Source organism: Lissotriton vulgaris, chromosome 9, assembly GCF_964263255.1.
Source record: "Lissotriton vulgaris chromosome 9, aLisVul1.2, whole genome shotgun sequence".
Taxonomy (NCBI): Eukaryota; Metazoa; Chordata; class Amphibia; order Caudata; family Salamandridae; genus Lissotriton; species Lissotriton vulgaris.
Window position 1 is genome coordinate 1,165,794,221 of NC_141697.1, and position 15,924 is coordinate 1,165,810,144.

The window sequence follows — 15,924 nt, forward strand, 5'->3', positions numbered from 1 at the left end:
GTGGAAAGAGCACACAGAATGCCGGCAAGGCCACCTAGGCCGGGTGCACCACCACGACCGTTGATAGCGCGCCTCCTGCACTACAAGGACAGAGACTCAGTGATGAGAGTGGCAAGAGAGAAAACGCCGCTAAGGTATGAGGATAAGACCATCTCAGTATATCCAGACTTCACCCCAGTGGTGCAGAGAGCCAGGTCGTCATTCCTGGGAGTGAAGCGCAAACTACGAGACAGAAACTTGAAATATACCTTATTGTTCCCGGCCCGCCTTAAGATACTATAGGACAACAAATCGCATTTTTTTGACACCCCTGAGGAGGCAGCAGAGTGGATGGAGGTGACACTGACACCACCGAATACGCAGGACGCGTTTGAGGAGGACCAAGGTGGAGAGCCTTCGCGCCAGGAGGATCATCAGCGGACTGACACGGAGGAGGACCACGCAAAAGAGTCAGAGGCGCGTAGTGGATCATTGTCGGAGCAAACCGGAAAGAAGCCGAAGGTGGTCCAGCTGACAAAGGCTGCATTAGCTGCACATGATGCAAGAGGCAAATCGACCCTGGGAAGCAACTCGGACACACACACGGAGGTGTCGGGCTCTGCGGATAGCTTACAGCTCTTTTCCAAAATCACGGCACAAGTGGCAAACGAATTCTGAGTGTGTTTCAGAAGACTCCGGATGGTAATGTATGAGATCCACACAAGGTTAAGGGTGGGTTGACAGGGAATGGGGACACATTAGCCCAGGGCACGCAGTAACACCACCGACTGGTCCTGAGCAGGTGTGAGTGGTCTCCACCCCCCCAACGTATAGACATGCTGTGGTTTAACTCTTGCCCACGTTGGGCACTAAGGTTTGGACCTCGGGCTTTTTCACTTGAGGACCTTAAAGTTAGGGAGTTACACGTTATGAAGGCACTTGGAACATTGCACATACTACACATGACCCTGCTGGCGCAGGCTCTGATGGGCACACCTACCACAGACGGAAATGGGGACCCTTAACACCTACAAACTGTGCACCTGGAACGTAAGGGGTATGGGATCCATCCACAAGAGACACAGACTCTTGGCACAGCTCAACCGGAGAAATGTTATGATAGCTTGCCTCCTAGAAACTCACCTGAACAGTGCGGAGGGTGTAAAACTGCTCAAAAAATGGAAGGGTCAACTGTTTGCTACCTCTTATTCTGTGTTCTCAAGGGGGGCGGCTATATGGCTCAGGAACTCAGTGCCATTTAAGATAGTGGAAAAAAGACTGGACAAAGAGGGTAGATATGTATTTATCCGTGGATTATTGGATGGTTCCCCTGTTGTGATTGGCAGTGTGTACGCGCCGAACTCAGGCCAATCGGATTTTTTAACTAGCATGAATGGAGTGTTGGCAGACTGGGCAGAATACCAGTGGATTATGGGAGGGGATTTTAATGCTGTCTTGGATATATCCCTGGACAGGTCGCACCCACCACTACAAGCCACTGAAAGCAGGAGACAGGCGGACGCACTGGCACAGTGGGCGGAGGGATGGGACTTAGCTGACATATGGCGCTGCAAACACTTGTTAAACAGAGAATACACTTTCTACTCCCCGCCCCACAGACTACACACTAGAATAGGTCGAGTCTTCTGTGCCAAACCATTGTTAGGGGCGGTTACTACGGCGGAACATATGGGTAAGACCCTCTCGGACCATAACCCAGTGGAAGTCACGTTGCAATGGGGTAGGATTCCGACACCTATTCCGACATGGCGCCTGCCCACGGAACTACTGGAAGACACTGTATTTAAGACATCACTTGCAGATGCTATCACAAATTACTTCAACACAAACACTGGTACTGCTAGCTCCTGGCAAGTAGAATGGGACGCCTTTAAAGTATCAATCAGAGGGGAGGCGATGGGCGCACGAGTGGGCATGAGACTCAATGTACTAAACAGACTCCGGGAGGTGGAGGGCCGCCTAGCCATGTTGGAAAGTGAGGCTGCAGGTACAAACTTACCCTTTACGCCGTTACAGGAAGCGCACATACTTCACGCGGAACTTTTGGAGGAGCTGCATGTACTAGATCACAGGGAATACATATGCAGGCAACACGCACAAGCAGACAGATCGGGGCCCTTACTGGCCCGTATAGTGCGCGATGTCCCAGCACACATGCCCATACTAGAAGTTACTGACCAACGGGGATCACCAGCCACGACGCAAATAGACATTAACACTGCATTTAGGGAATACTATGAGATGCTGTATGGCCCACACCGACAGCTCTTCGAAACGGCTTTCGAGGAGTTTATGACGGGGCTCGAACTGCCACGACTTGAAGATCACCAGGGGGAGGACTTAACACGCCCTATCACAATTGCAGAGGTTCGACAGGCCATACGCGCGCTCCCTCGGAATAAAACCCCGGGGACTGACGGCCAGCCGAGTTCTAAGAGGACTATATCAACCTCCTTGCCCCACGACTACATACAGTGTACCAAGAAGCGCTGCAAACACAGACACTGCCACAGTCATCCCTGCAGGCGCTGATAGTCTCGCTTTTGAAACCGGGTAGGGATGGAATGCACCTGGCCAACTACAGACCTCTGTCCTTACTGAATACGGACTATAAAATACTGAGCAAGATCCTAGCGACGAGACTGGCACAATACATCCCTCATCTAATACACACTGATCAGTGCGGTTTCGTACCTGGTAGGAGTACGGCCATGAACCTGAGGAGGCTCAGCCAACTCATGCTATGCGAACAGGCACGAGAAGGGACAGAAGGCTGCATTTCCCTTGACCTGAAACAGGCATTTGACTCCCTTAGATGGGACTTCATGTTTGCGACATTCGCGAAATTTGGGATACCACCAGAGTACATTGCCTGGGTCAAACTATTGTACACCCAACCGACAGCCCGGGTGCGCACGAATAAATGCATATCGGCACAACTAGACATAGCAAAAGGGACCAGACAGGGATGCCCGCTGTCCCCGCTCTTGTTTATACTAGCGCTTGAGCCTTTACTCTGTAAACTTCGAGGATCGGCACAGCATCAGGGCATAGATAGAGCCGGAACAATTCACGTGGTATCGGCATATGCAGACAATATCATTCTATATTTACAGGTCCTGAGGGGGAACCTGGGCCCCATCCCCGAGATCTTCGAGGACTTCCGTGCACTGTCGGGCCTCACCATTAGCGAGCCTAAGTCCTACGGGTTCTGCTTCAGCAATGTTGGAACGACTACACAATTATCCTTTGCGCCCCACAATTTCCAGGTGGCGGAGACAACCTTCCAATACCTGGGGATACAGGTATATAGAGGAGGGAAGGACATGATTGATGGAAACTTGGGAAGGGCGATCACAGCGCTGAAATCACAGGTACAATTCTGGACCGCATTGCCACTGTCAGTGGCGGGCAGAGTAGCCGTCTCTAAGACGGTGGTACTTCCCAGACTACTTTACTACTTCACGAGCATGCCATTCATGGTCCCTGCCATAATGCTCAAGATGTTAAACACAATCCTAACCGAGCTAGTATGGGGAACAGGACGGAGACGTATCAGCCTGTCCAAACTGCAGCTCACCACTGCGACGGGCGGTATGGGGGTCCCGGACTTCCAGGCATATAACTATGCTTGTCAACTACAGTGGCTGGCCTACTGGCTGGCGGGGCGCAACCTACATGAAATTGACATGTCAGAGGCGGACTGGTCAAGGGGGAACGTCCATACCCTGTTATTACCTAGATCAGAGATTCCTAGGTCGACACCCCCCCTGCTGCGACTCGCGATTGCCTACTGGAGGAAGGCAGTGAAATACACATCCCCTGTGTCCTCCTATGCTCCCACGATACCACTGCTGGGGATCCCATTGGGACAGGGTACGCTCTCGAACCAATCGCTCACTGCGTGGCATGAGGCGGGTGTGACGCAGGTGGGAGATCTGTTTGTAGATGGCCAGGTAATGTCATTTGAAGACTTCCGTGCCACGCACCGGACCCCGGGAGGAATGTTTCTCTTACATGCTGGGATATGTCGATACATAGCGAAGACATGGGCACAGGATGGGGTGGAACCGTCCACGAACCCGCTGCTCACAATGCAGTACCTCATGGGATCGGGCAGCCACCTGACAAAATGGATCACGAATGGTATTAGGGAGGGGAGGGCGACCTTGTTACTACCCCTGCGAGAAAAATGGGAAAGAGATATAGGGAGACCGGTAAGGGACAAGGAATGGGAGAGGATCCTTAAATTCCCGAAGAAAGTGTCCAGGAACCCGAAATTTAAATTTATTCAACTTATGATCCTGCATAGGGCGTACCTAACACCCCATCGCTTACACACAATGTTCCCCAACACAGCTGACACTTGCCCCCGATGCGGTGCGGATAGTGCGCGACTAATACATATGCTGTGGGACAGCCCAAAACTAGGATACTACTGGAAGACGATCCAGGAGGCTCTATTTAAATTGGCTCCCTCCAAACCATACACCGCCATAGAATATACAATATTAGGGCTGGGGCCTGTGGAGCGTAAAAAAAGCGTAGCTACACGATTTACTGATCTGGCTCTGCTGCTTGCGAAACGCACAATAACGATGCGCTGGAAGTCGGCTAGGCCGCCAGACCCTGAGATATGGAGAGCAGAAGTGATGCGCTGGGGAAAGGCAGAGGGCGAGACATTGCAACGCGAAGAGCGTAGGGGACTCAGGAAGACCCACATATCCCTGGACTGGAATACTACGCTAGGGGCTTTCGAGGCGGGTGGGGACGTTGCATCTAACTCATCATCTACTCCTGACTAAGAGATGCAGTGTTGGGTTCGGAATGTGGGATGATTCCCCTCTGGTTGGCACCGTCCTACACACCGATGAAAGAGACTAGTTTCTGGGTGCAGAGAATGAAGACCTTATGTATATCATACTGTACAGATCCCCAAATGGTCTGTGTTGAAACAATATCAGTGTCACAGCCATACTAAGTGGAGTCATGTAATGCAACTGTCGAATAAGATCAAATAAAAGTGCCGGGGGAGGGAGGGTAGGGGTGGGGGGAGTTTGGTTTGGAATAGTTGAAATGTATTAAAAGAAAAAGTATGATCATTGCAATACACACTATTGATATGTGGGGATACCACGAGGAGGCACTTTACCTATGTTGGAAATACTGTATCGGTCCTTACCTAACTTGCTAATAATAAAAAGATTTAAAAAAAAAAATCAGCAATGTATTTTATCCATTTTTAGATATGTTTAGTAAACGCTTCCAAGTAGGCACCGCCCGTTCGAGATTCAATTACAAGTGTGCAAAAACTGATCCCATCTTGGAACACAAAGCTGGAATAGAAATTCACCATACAACAAAAAATAGTTTTGTCCCAATAGGAAATTTGCCTTATATTTTAGCACTACTGTATGCTTCACGTAGGGTGCTCGCTTGCCAGACAAAAAGTAATACAATGTTTCAAGTGCATTCTAATTGAACCGCAACATGAACATATGTAATTTGACTATTAGCCAATATTGTTAAATACGCATTCCATCTAAATCGGACGATGCAAAACAAATACAAATTCCACGGGTTAAAACAGTTAATTGGGGGGGCAGGTTTTTTTTCTGCTGCGCCGCAAAGGCTTGGAATGACCTTCTCCTCAACCTCAGAAGTGCAACTGAGCTCCTTTCTTTTAGAAGGGGGCTGAAAACCTGGCGTTTCTCCTGAAATAGTCATTCCTGCCCGGTAACCAAGTAGGCAACTTCCAGCGCCAGGACACCTGAGGGTAGCAGTGCGCTTTACAAGCTTTATTAACATAACATAACATACCACATTTTGTTGCAACTATCCACCCACAACTGGCAAAACAGGGAGCCAAAACTTGGGCATGTGAACTACTTCTGGAAGGCAATATCTTCTGCACAAATTTGGCTACTGGGATGGCTATCGTTAGGTTCCTGATGTTGACCAGGGCCAGTGAGCCCTGCTAACCCCACGTATTTCTGAAAACTAGGGACCCGAGATAACCTAAAGGGGACCTGCATCCATCCAACAATTGTTCCTTATCCCCAATGCCTGTCAACCCGTAAATATCATTACAAACCAGTATTTCCTCAAAGTGACAAACCCGTACACATTATAATCCACTATAATTTTCTCCCGTCCTTCATTTCCACACTCCCCCATTGCAAATAATAACCTGCATTTGTGGAGGGGCATCCTGTCTAGTATCAAAAGAGCCGAAAACATGGGTACATCAACTGCTTTGTTTAGGCTCTTTGTTTACATACATTTGCCTAGTTGCCAGACTGCAGATTTTGGCTTCTGGGTTGCTGGCATCCAGGGAAACCTACCATCTCCTGACATTTTGTAAGACACAGACCTAGGGGAATACAGAGAGGTGTGATTTGTGTAGTACACACAATGTTTTGTTTACCCAGAATGCTCTGAAAACTTTACATTATGGCAAACCAAAACACTATTTTCACGGTTTAAACAGGCAAAATACGAGTATCAACAACCATATGTTGCCATGGTTTGATTACAATGAAAACACACTAGGGCAACCCCGGCTTGCAGCAGGAGATGCTAAGCAAGATATATGGCAAAGCACTCCTGAAGGAATTATTTGTAAAATTATTTACATTTTTGTTTTTGAGGTCGCCAGTAACAGTTGAAGCTAAATAATGGCACCAAATGACGAGAACTCAATGTAAGAAGAACTTAAATATATAGGTGGACTCTTGTGCTTAAGATACGTATACTGGTATATGTAGCGAAATATATAAAAGATTTTTGCAACACTAACAGCAGCCAACCTGAGTTATTTCAATTTCAAGGTAATACAAAAAGTACATAAAGTTTAAGTAGAGGGTTGAATCGATAGGAATACACCAACTAGAGAACGAAATTTAATAAATGTTTTTTTAACAAGCGGAATAGTTTGGTTAAAAACACCACTGGATTACAGAGACTTAAGATTACAAGAATAAAAGTAATACATAACTTCAAGAAATTGGTGTGGAGTCAGAATTGAAGTTTCGGTCTCTCAGAGGAAGAAATCTTCGAGACCATCCTCAGGGCAACAACGAAATAATAGGACATTCGGTGTAAGAGTCATCAGAAATAGTTTTTAGAAATAGTTGTAATCAATGTTTGAATTGGGTAGGCACCATGCAGGTATGTGATTAGCGGACCAGTGAAAATTATACGGCAGTGGAGGGCCAGATTATGCAATGCAATGCGGCACATTTTACGATAGTATTGCTTCGTCGTTTTTACACTTAATACATTGTCTGGGCATAGGTTGCACCTGATTATTAACAGTTTAACACTCCAATTTAGCAATAAGCAACAGAAAGGTGACTAGTCAACCGTAGCAAAAAGCCTTCCACTGCGTGGCAACACGGGTTGAACTGTTTGAGCTGCAAACATTTTTTTTGTTAAAATCTGCAGATTATTCAGCAGATGATGGATCAAGTGGCAAATGCGACAAATCTATAGTTATGCGCATAATTCTAGTGCCCAGGATATTGTATTGTAACGCACTGCAGCACTTGTATAGCGCTTCATACAATGTTAGATTATGATGTCTGCTTAGGAGCAGCAAAAACCCAACCTCTTGGCGTTGGATAACCTACAGAGAACTTTATGGATAGTCCACCCACGAGGTACAGAGGCCAGCCCCTGTAGACAGTGCCAAACCACCAGTGAATGCCACTTCTGGAGACACAGTGTGCCCAGAAGGCCACCCACAAAGTATGAAGACATTGTTAATCCAAGTGGAAATACAATATAAAGACTATCGAGCAGCGATATAAGCCCTTCTTTTGGAATGAACTTCTCAACTTACCAGCTGGTATTATAATGACTCAATCAATAAGCGATAAATGTAAAGCCACTGAAAGAAAGCACTGTTAAGCCACAAATAGGGAATGCATAGTGTCCACCCAGTATCTCTTAATATACCATAAATGTACCTTAAATTGGTAAGTGAAGTCTACCTTGGAATGAGAAGTCCTGTCATATGAGGCACAGTGTCCTCTGGTGTCTGTGGATGTTTTGGGATGCGGTAAGTTGCTGCCACTTCAGTGGTTACTCTGTGGGTTTAAATGCAGTTAGTCTGTGAGTGAAAAATTGTTATATCATATTGTGTGTTGCATTTCTTGTGCTGGTTGGTGTTTTGAAGTATTGTACTTATTTTGCAGTGAATTATTGTGTGATCCTAGGATGTTCTGTTACTTTTTGTACAGCTTGGTGGGTATTGCATCACACATGGTGTTTTGTGCTAAAACTGAACACTTGTCAAAGGTTGTCCTATTTATTATTTGTGTGGTAAACTCTGTGGATTAGTGTAATGTTAAAAGAGATTGATCCATTTATAGTGTTTATTTGAATTACTATTGTGTGTGGTGTTTTGTGTGACACTGGCGTGATGTAATGTGATGTTATTTTGGAGTGATGGTATGTGCCCGCCTCTGTGATATGATGTACTGAAGTGAAATGTGTGAAAGGGAATGCTAAAGATGTGGGATATATGACTACTGGGACTATTTATTGCGTGGTGTACATAAGTACTTTTATGTGATGAACCTGGTATTGGCCTGAGGTGTTCGGTGTACTGTTGTTGGGCAAATTGGTATTTCATTATCTGTGGTGTCTCGGTGTCTCTAGCGCGGTCTGGTGCTCTTCCGACGTTGCTCCACCATGGCGGATGGAGGCCGAAACATGTTGACCACCTTACCTTATAATGCGTTGTAATGTCATGCGTTGTAATGGTATGCGTTGTTTTGACATGCATTGTAATGGCATGTGATGTAAAGGCAGTTGCGTTGTAAAAGCAGTGCGATGTAATGACTGCATTGTAATGGATGTTTCCCATTGTGTGGTGTCGGGTTAGGTAGGCACTGTGGAGTGGCTGTGTGCTACGGGTGTGTGTGTTCTGTTGACGTGATTATAGGTTGGGTATTGTACAGCATTCTGGGTAAGCGGTGTATGTTGAGTGATCAGAAGGCTGTCATTTGCTGAAGTGGGATGTCAGGATATGTATGGTGCAGTGCAGCTTTGCAGATTTGTTGTCTGTGGTGTGCAGAGATGCCCCGGTTACTTACCGGTAATCTTCATTACTCCGAGTATAGTCTTCCTCGCCTCATGACTTACATAGTGAGCTTCAGCTCCACACCAGAACCCTCCAAAGCAAAAAAAGGTCAGCCTCCCATGCCTCCCATCCCTTCCCAATATGGCCGACCCATTACACCTTTGACCTCTATAAGAGGCGGGCCGGCCCAACCCTTCAGCCTGAAACCACCAAGCAAAAAAACATGAAGCCGATAGCCAGACAGGGAGGGAGGGATGGGAACTCATGTGGCGAGGAAGACTATACTCGGAGTAATGAAGATTACCGGTAAGTAACCAGGGCATTACCTCCTCGTTAGTCTTCCTCGCCACATGACTTACATAGTGAGCACATACCAAAGCCAAGCGGCTTCATGGAAACTCACAAGAAACTAACAGACCAGAAGGGGATGACTACGAAAGAGGGCAAACCCAACAGACCAGTACGAGTGGAAGGACCACCCAGGAGAGAGGCAACCACGAGTAGGAGAACCAACCCGGACCGAAGACACCGGGAAGGCCGAAAAACAAACCGGACCCCAGAGACACCAAGTGCCGCCAGAAAAACCGCCCCAACCGAAGGAAGGCAGAGATAGGCACGGGACCAGACCGCACGGAGCAAAAAAAAAAAAAAAAAAAGGCAACAGCAACCAGGGCCAGATAGAAAAGAGCAGGCCCGACCAACACACCAGGGCAGCCCAACAGGCAGCACAAAGTGAGAGGGGAGCAAAAGTCCAAAGAGAGGAACCGAATGAACAGAGGGCATCCCCACAACAGCGACCTAACAAAAAAATCAACAGTGGAAAGAGACAACCAGTCCGCCCAACAGAGCCACACCGCAAGGGCGACCACAACCCGCGAGAGAGCCGAACCAGAAAAAAACGGAAAGCGGCACCAGAGCCATCCAACAGACAGGCAAGAGCCGGAAGAATGGAAAAGGGAGCCGAAAAGAAACAGAAGGGGAACAAACCCCCGTCACACAGAGGACCCCCGGAAAGGGACCGCGACTCCAAGGAGAGAACCCAGGCATGCACCAGGGAAAATTAACCCAGGAAAGAGCCTGAAACTACACCGAAGAGACCCGGAGGAGAAACAGCCGGGCAAAGGCGAAAAACTGAAAACCCACAGGCCCGCCCACGGCCAGAAGGGAGAAGAAGAGGCAGAAAGCAGCCAACCGGCCAGGAACGGAAACACCCTGCACAGGGACAAGCAAACCGACCCAGGAAGAAACCCAAGAAGGGAGCGAGCCACCGAAGAGAGCGCCGAGGTGGTCAAACAGACAGCCATCCCACAACCAGGCCCAGCCCAGCGAGACAAGGAAGAACGGACTGGCACAGGAGCGCAGCAGCAACACACCAAAGGTGAGAAGAAAAGAAGGGCAGGGCGAAGATGAGTCCGAGCCATGACAAGATACCCAGGGAGCCACCAGAGCCAACAGGACCCGGGACCCCAAAACCAGGGGAAAGAAACGAGGACACACCCACACCAGAAGCGCAGGGCCCCGCCAGGAAATCCCACAGCACCGCCAGAAACAAAAACAGCCAACAGGCAAAGGGACCCCAGGAAGCGCAAAGCCGGGAGCCCGGACGAGAAGGCCGAAGAGCCAAAACCGGAGACCCAAAGGAAGCAGACAGGACCAGACGGACCCAGGAGACTCCCGAACCAGGCACAAAAGAGGCCCGACCCATAAACCACCGAAGGAGAGCCGATGAGAACATGAGTACACAGGGCCAGAAAGGCCGGAGCCAAAAATGACCCAGGCAAGGTCAATGCACCAAAAGACAAAAGGGGGGAACCCCGCACACACCCCGGAGCACGAGGCAGGGGACAAACCCATCACAGTGACCAACAAGCCCCAGCACGGCAGGGGAAAACCCCAGAGAAGCTAAGGAACGGCAAATAGAAGCCAGACGGGAAAAATGACCACAGGGAAATCCACCGACCCAGCACAGACCGGGAACCCAAGCACGGCCAGAGGAAGGCACCACCAACACATGGGCAGGAGGAACTCAGCCCTCCCAGGAGACAGAGCGGGAAGTGTCGGGGGAAAAAGGAACCAAGGAAGGGCCAGAGGCATCGAGACCAACAGGAAGGGGAGGATCCGCAAAGGACAGACAGGGGCGAAAAAAAACACCGCCAGTCAACAAGACCCAAACCACGACCAGAGGAAGGCCCCACCAAGGCAGACAACCCCAACCGGAAAACCCATGAACAGGACCCGGAGAGAAAGGAACAGCGAAACCGTCAAAAGCGACCCCGCAACAAAGAGGCAGGCGCCAAAACCCCGGTCCGACCAGGCAGGCACCACCCAAAGGAAGCAGAGCCACCAAAGGGCCATAGCCCCAAGGGCATCGTAAGCCCGGAAGAGAAGGATCGCAACAAAGGCCCGACCCCCAGGGGGCAAGGAGAAGCACGGAGACAGCAGGAAGCCGACAGGAAAAGGGTGCAAGAGCCGCCCGCCGAGACAGGGAGCAGGTAAAGGAGGGAGCGGCAAAGCTGCGGACCCCTACAAGACAAGGAGAGCCCTCCAGGAGCAGAAACAGTCAGCAAGAAAACACTGACGCAGCCCAGAGACGGACGGACAGACCCCAACAGCAGGAAGCCCACATCAGACAAGCCGTAGCCCACAGCCCCCGGAAAACCCCGGAGGACGGTCAACAAGGAACCCACCGGGACCGACCCCACACAAAAACAGCGGGGACAGGAGTCCACAGGACAAAAGGACCACAGGCCCAAAGCCCGGAAGGCAATACAGCAAATCCGAAGCAGAGGCCCCACAACCCAACGCCACAGGCGCCGAATAACAAGCAATCCAAAAATGCACCACACATGGATACTATTACAACAACGGCAGGAACCGAACCCCGGCCTGAGAATGGCGGGTACCACCAAAGGCACAAGACTTACCACCGAGCCAAAGCACCATGGACCCAAGCCAAACCAAGGAACCCTGCGAAAAAGCAGAGAGAGCAACCCAATGGGAGACGCTAAACATGGAACGCCACACGAAAATGCGTGTCATCCTAGCGCAGGGGCCATGCTAATCCTCTCTGTATTGCTCCAACATCAGTATATGTGCCGCTGAAGCGAGCACTGAGGAAATACGGAATGCTCAACGAATATGCGTGTCAACCACTGGCAAACTGGCAACCCCAGAGCCCACAGGAGGCAGCCGAAGCGAACACGCCCCACGAGCACCCGCCGAGCATGTGAACCACACACGAGGAAGAGGGCGTAAGGGGAGCCCGGCGAGCAAAGGAGCAGGAGGAGGAGAAATCACCGTCCGAAAATTAAACACCGGGGGACATGGTCACAGCACAAGCGGGACTCGAACCCAGGCCTGTGCATTTGCAAAGCGCCGAAAAACAGACAAACATCGCAACCAAACCCAAAGGAACACACTACATCGACCTCAGAAGGATGAAAGGCAGAGAGAACCCGCCAGGAGCAGAGCCCGTGACCACGAGGTCGAATACAGGCCCCTGCAGTGGAAGCAGTAGACCACTGAGCCACCAGCACACAGCTCCAACAGAATGCGAGAAGCACCCCCCCAAAGGAGCCCTCGCTGCCAGAAAAGGAAGAGTGAACAAACACCGGGAAGGCCCTAATGCAGCGCCAAGAACTCACAAAAAGTGAGACAGCAGGAGCGGCAAACAACAACCTGAGGAAGAGCAGCCACCACAACCGCCAGGACACAGCGCCACATCCAGGCAAACAACCAGGGAACCAACGCAACCAAAGGAGGAAGCAGAGGACCCTCCATGACATAGCACCCACAAAGCGGAGCACAAGCAGGAGATGAACACCTAGCACACGCGAGACCAGAGTCAAAAAACACATAAGCCCATTCACACAATGCGACACGAAGCAAGCCACAGGAAGATGCGAAGCGGCCACCCAACCAGGACCCCAGGAGTAGCGCCACATTCAACAAAGGAAACCGCAAGGCACACACATACCTCATGCAGCAATCGGAGCCCAGAAAAAGCAACAGCAGAGCGCAAACCTGTAGGAGGCCTCGGGGCCAACCCTCGGCAACTCCAGGAGACTCAGAGAAAAAAACGAGAGTCAGTAACCCCATCAGCGGGTCACAGTGAACGAAGAGCGCATGCGCGTGAGTAAGACACCGCAACGGGAAGAACACAACAGTGTACAGAAGCAGGTCGTACAACAATAATAGCAGGCTCCGCGAGCAGCGCTCAAAAATAGTGTTTCGGGCACCTACCGAAGACGACCCGTAGGCCGCAGCAACAGGAGAGGAGCCAGCCACACCGCATCCGATTACCCCACCACCAGCGGACACACGACAGCCCATCGGCCTCGCAAGCACACCAAAGTCCACTCCAGGAGGGATTTGGGGCATCAGGAGCGGCGGCCAACGCTACACGGGGCCAACATGGGAATTAAAATATGAGGCGAGCCCAGCCAGCGCAGTGCAGCCGGGGAACGCAGAACGTGGGATCGCACGGAGGCAGCAGCGTGTGGCACCCTGTGCACGCCACAACGTGCGCGGCATCCGGCAATGGAAATGCCCACTCCGACCGTGAGGGCGAAAAACACAGGCCGCAGAGTCCCCACACAGAAGGGAGACCAAAGGTGCGGGAGCCTAAAGGATCAGCCAGACTAGAAGCGGCCAAAGACAGAAAGCGCGCCGCCAGCGCTGCCCAGCACAGCAGCGCACCAACACCCGGACACAGCAGACAGAACGGACGCTAGTCCAGGGTGATCCAGGAGCCGCCCACACAACCACCAGGTCAGAGAAGACCAAACAGGTGAGCCCGCTAGCGCAGGGCCGCCAGAGCCCACAAACACAGCCTGCTAGAGCAGGGCAGCAAAGGCAAGGGGGCAGTGTGAGGCGACAAGGCGGGGGAGAACCCAGAACAGGAGCCCGCTCGAGCAGGGCCTCTACCCCGGGGCTGTGGGACCTGCCAGAGCAGGACCACACCCCAATTTACCTGTAAGACGCTCAGGAGAATCTGCAGCGCAGAACTAAAAAAACAGGCTGAAGGGTTGGGCCGGCCCGCCTCTTATAGAGGTCAAAGGTGTAATGGGTCGGCCATATTGGGAAGGGATGGGAGGCATGGGAGGCTGACCTTTTTTTGCTTTGGAGGGTTCTGGTGTGGAGCTGAAGCTCACTATGTAAGTCATGTGGCGAGGAAGACTAACGAGGAGGTAATGTACTGCAGGTGTAGTAATTTGATGCGTGTGCTACTGCGAGTGAGTTTGGTGTACTGATCATGTATAAACCTGGTATAATTTGCCAAGTAATGTAACTGGGTGGTGCACTGTTGATTTGTTTATTGTGATAGGTTAAGGAGTTGCAATGATGTGCAGGGCTCCAAGGATTGTGGTACTGCCCTTTGGTTATATATTGCCAAGTACAGAATAGTGCCTGAAGGAGTGTCAAACTGTGACCATGTGTGATGACAATCATGTATTCCTACTGCTTTAATGTTAATGTTTCCCTGCACGTGTATATCACAGTGTGCACCAACATATTCTATAATCAAATATGGAAGTACTGCAACATACATGCAAAGTTTCACGACTCTATAAGGCTTAGAAGCTATTTTATAGGATGTGGTAAATTTTTCTCACTTCCTGCATCTCATAGTAAAGCATAGACTTGCTTTCAATGTTGGTAAACAGAAGCATGACTTTAATGAATTCAGCAGTGTGTTCATGTATTTGTATCTCAACATTTTCTCCAGGAGAAGATCCTTCTACCTACTCATTAGATAAGTTTTGCTGAAGTAACAAGTTTGTGGCACATGTTAATGTGCCACAGATTTGTACTGAGAGAAAGCTGATTAAAGCGTTCCAAAACTGCATGCATCTTGGAGTTACATTCTCCAACTGAACCTTTTGGGTGAGAGCTCTAGTCGGTTGAAATTACAATTGTCTTTTGATTATTTGCTGTGCTGTAGGTCTCGCTGTCAGTGAGGCTTTTGTGGACACATGAGGTAAGATGTGTTTTGCGGGGTGTTGATATGAGCATAACGGATTGAAAATAATTGTTGTGCACTTCTTGGTGGCGAAGTGGCTGTAGTGTGTGGGAGATGATGTGGTAGATTGATGAGTGATATTGTATGGCATGGCTTCTCTCTGGATGATGACAATGGGGTGGTGCTAGACTGGGCCTCCCATCTGGGTTATTACAGATGTGGCTGACATCTCTGTGAAGAGCATGGTTGTGAAGTGGATTGGTGTGATGTCAAGAACAATGGTGCGGATAGCAGGTCAGATTGGTTTGATGTGGGTGGTCATTTGTGGATAGCGGCTGTTGTCTTTATGGTGATCTGTGAGGGCACTGGCGTTTGCTGGGGACCTAGCTTATTATAGGTATGGTTAATGCTTGCTTCTGAAATGCTAACTTAATATACAGCTCTAAAGACTGCTTACTACCGTGAGCTTGTGCAGAGGTTGTGTCTATTTCTTTATCAATATAAGAGGGACAGATTGGAGAAAAAGGTTTTATACCCTCTGTGAAAGACAGTTAAGAACCTGTGTTAAGTGTATGTCACTAGGGTTAATCCGTAAAACATGAAAGCATGTGCTAGTGATGAAGAGTCTCTTAAAGGGACTTGTTGTGCCTAGCTGTGTATGGCGTGATATTTGTGGCCATAATGGCTTGTATTGGGTATGCTGCTTCTGAAGGCACTCTGGCTGTACACTGCTATAGGCTGTGTAATTCACTGGGCTTCAAACTGCACTCTGATTCACTGGTAGTTGGTGTAGCTGCATAAGCTGGAAATAGCTACAATTCCTGGAACTGAAGCGCACAGAGTTGTCTGACATAGTCTACATCCTTCGGTGTTT

The 15,924-nt window shown here is 49.6% G+C and overlaps 1 non-coding gene across 1 annotated transcript; it reads right to left on the bottom strand.

The window, feature by feature from the left end:
• Positions 1 to 12,092: 12,092 nt before the first annotated feature.
• Positions 12,093 to 12,199, bottom strand: LOC147692958 (U6 spliceosomal RNA). The gene has a single exon (XR_015300258.1). It is a non-coding gene; the product is annotated as a U6 spliceosomal RNA (small nuclear RNA).
• Between the last annotated feature and the right edge of the window lie 3,725 nt (positions 12,200 to 15,924).